Raw genomic sequence first — 3,726 nt, 5'->3', positions numbered from 1 at the left:
AGAAGAGCATCTCATCCACCTTTCTAAAGTTGCGCCCAGAAAGATTTGGCAAATATTCTTGTTTGTAAAACTAAAGATAATCATTCTATCCCCCTAGAAAATTGGGATAACTATCTTAAGAAGTTATATGACTCTTCAGACACCATGGGCACCATCTCAAACACTCCTATAAAGGATGATATTTTTTCTCTGGATGACGTTGAGTCTAGGATTAATAAGCTCACCAATGGGGAAGCAAATATATTGAAGGTTACCAAGCTGAGATCTTTAAAATGGGAAAATATATCCTCATTCATCATCTTCACAAGCTTCTTAATTTGGTTGTAAAGCATGGCTTCCCAAAGCTTTGGGCACAAACACTTATTATCCTATCTTAAAAAATGGGGACATAAGTGTTCCCTCTAACTACAAGAACATTATGATTAGCCACATCCTAGCCAAGCTTTATGGGCTCATTCTAGAAAAAAGGCTTAGCCTTCGACTTGAGAACCAAGGTAAAAGAGCTAAAGGGAAAGTTTCTTTTAAGAGACACCACTTGACCATTGACCATCCTGTCACTCTTTGGATCATCATAAAGGAATGTCACAATAGTAAAATCGATCTCTTCTGTTGTTTTGTGGACTTTAGAAAAGCTTTCGACACTGTCCCCCAAGATAAGCTCTAGGAGAGGCTTGAAGACTGTTAAAATTGGAAACTAGGGACAAACTCCATGTGGGTCATCGTATTCATGGCTGATAATATTTTTATTAGATTCCCGTCGTTGAGAGGTGTAGGATTGATCTAAATATCATCTGATTCTGATAAGTATTTATGGAGATATGAATTTATTTTGATTATGGAATAATTATCAAGCTGACCAACAACTCATGTAGGTTCAGAAGCCCAACAGTCGCATCTATTCATCGTCAAAATTTGTATATATATACAGGAGGTCTTTTCCTCATTTGGACACACTCTCATCACATCTCTCTCTCTCCCCTGCGCAAAAAAGAAGCTCTTCTCCTACTGCGCATAAAGGGACTCTCCTCTTACACGTGTGAAAGGAAGGATGCAGAATTTAGGGCTGCAACTGCAGATCAAAAGTTTAACCAACTTTGACCATCAAACTCTCTCTTATAACTGCACTGTAGGTGGAACTGACTCTCCTCAGAAGGCCACATTTTTTGGTGAAGGAATCAAGCCGATCTGATGGGTTGGTTTGCAAGATATTTTCTACCCTAGTTTAGGGCTAATCTAGGGTTTGTTGCTACTGATGTAAATCAGATTTATGTACTATTTCTCTCTACTAAAGTATTGAATATAAAAGAATATTTGATCAAAGGGTTTCCCCATATTGGGGTTTGTCCCTAGCTAGCTGCCACATCTTGTGTCTCTTGTCTTGGCTTGTTTTTCTATCGATCATTTAATGTTCTATCTGCACTTTACTTAATGTACATGTGATTGCTAATCTGTGGATAATAATAATAAAAAGAAGTAAACTACTCTAAGCATAGAACATACCATAGCTTAACATGGTATTAGAGGTGAGGTGAAGATAAATCCCAAGCAAGAGCAAGAGAAATCACCGAAGAGAAGATTAGCAAGGCTATCCTGAAAGAACTATGGGGTCCTCAACACACTTCCCTGTTGAAGACAAGCTTCGTGAGAAGTCTGACTATCATGGATGGAAGATGTCTCTTGATCTAACCTTAGAAGATTGAGGAGTGTTGGACCATGTGAGAGGCAATATTGTTGAGCCTCCATCAAATGCACCCACTGCTACAAGGAACAAATGGAAAACCGGTGAAGTCAAAACAAATAAGATCATCTGGGACTTTATTAACAAGCGCTTGGTGGCCTACATCTCTGACCTGAACACCTCCAAGAAAATCTATGATAGACTAGTGAGTTTATTTAAAGTTAATGATACAAATCAAGTCTTGTTTCTTAGAAATAAGCTGAAGGAAATTAAGAAGGGCAAAGATGAGAGTATGCAAGCATACTTCTTAAGAATCACCGAGATCAAGAACGATCTCCTATCTATTGGGGAGATTATTACTGATAGGTAAATGGAACTCATGACTCTTCGAGGACTACCATCCGAATGGTACGTGTTTAGGACTACTCTTCTAAACAATAACGTAATTCCTGGTTTCGAGGAATTAATGGGAAGATGCATTCAAGAAGAAACAAGGATAGAAGAGGAAGAAATGCCCATGCCTAAAGGTCCTCCTGCTGCCTTTTCTTCTTATGCTAAGAAAAGAAATAATTCTAGGACTAAATCAAAAAGAAATGTTGGACCTAAGGGTGGAAGAAAATGATGATGTTACATTTGCGATAAAACAGGTCACTATGCAAGAGAATGCCCTGATAGAAGGGACTCACACTAGGACAATGATCAAAATCCCTCTCATTGCAATCAAAGGAATGGCAAATCTAATAACAAAGGTAAAAGGAGTGCTAGAAATCAAGGAAGAGGACAATCATTCAAGAAGGCTAGAAATTCTAGGTATGAATCTAACACTGTTGACAATAAGAAGGATGAATATTATCTACTAGCTGCTCTATCTACCTCTGCTCCTTCGGACTCGCTGGGAATTTGGCTTATTAATTGTGGTGCCTCAAGGCACTTCACTGGTTACAAATAAGTTCTCCATAATTTGATAGAGAAAGAAACTAACCTGGAAATTATCCTTGGAGATAATATGAAATATCCCGTGAAAGGTGTAGGCAATGTCTCTCTGAAATTGAATCAAGGTAATATGATACACTTACATGATGTATTATATGTACCTGACCTCAAAAAGAGCCTGGTGTCCATCTCAGCAATGGAAGACAAAGGCTACAAGGTGACCTTCAATGATGGAAAGGTACGTGTATGGAAAAACAATGTTAAAGATGCCTTTACTCTTGGGTTTCGAGTTGATTCGTTATATCAGGTCGATGGAAGTCTGCTAGGTGTCATGTCTTGTGACACATCTCTTCAGTCCCAACTTTGGCATCAGAGGTTTTCCAAACTTCACTATAAGCTCTACCCAATGTAAGAGAAATGGTGACAAGGATGCCCAAATTCCAAGTAGAGAAAAGAAGGTGTATGTCCAGGATGTGTCGAAGGAAAGCTCAAAAGGGGACCATTCCCCTCAAGCCAAAGCAAGACCTTCAATATATTACAGTTGGTTCACTCAGACATATCTGGTATGATGCCTATGAACTCTTTGGGAGGATATTCATATTACCTTACTTTTATAGATGACTATTCTCGAAAGACTTGGATATACTTCTTGAAAAAGAAGGATGAAGTGTTCTCTTGGTTTCCACACTTCAAAGCCTTGATCGAGAATCAAACTGAAAAGAAGATCAAGATCTTAAGGACTGATAATGGCACTCAATATTAATTTAATGAGTTTCATGATTTTTGTAAAGAGGCTGGAATTAAGAGGGAGACTACTACACCATATACTCCTGAACAAAATGGTGTGGTGGAAAGGAAGAACCGCACGATTGTAGAAGTTGTCTGTGCCATGCTCTATGATCAAAAACTTCTGAAGTTTATATGGGCTGAAGTTGCAAACACCGCCATATATGTACAAAACTGATGCCCTCATCAAGCATTAGGTTCCTACACTCCTAAAGAAATATTCATCGGTAAGAAACCTGATGTATCTCATTTTAGAATTTTTAGAAGCCATGTATATTTTCATGTGCTGAAAGAGAAAAGGAATAAATTGGGTGCATCTAGAAAGAAAG

This window comes from Pinus tabuliformis, chromosome 8 (genome assembly GCF_031772625.1).
Source record: "Pinus tabuliformis cultivar Carrire ecotype Pingquan chromosome 8, CPIR1, whole genome shotgun sequence".
Lineage (NCBI taxonomy): Eukaryota > Viridiplantae > Streptophyta > Pinopsida > Pinales > Pinaceae > Pinus > Pinus tabuliformis.
Note: the sequence above shows the minus strand (reverse complement) of the source record.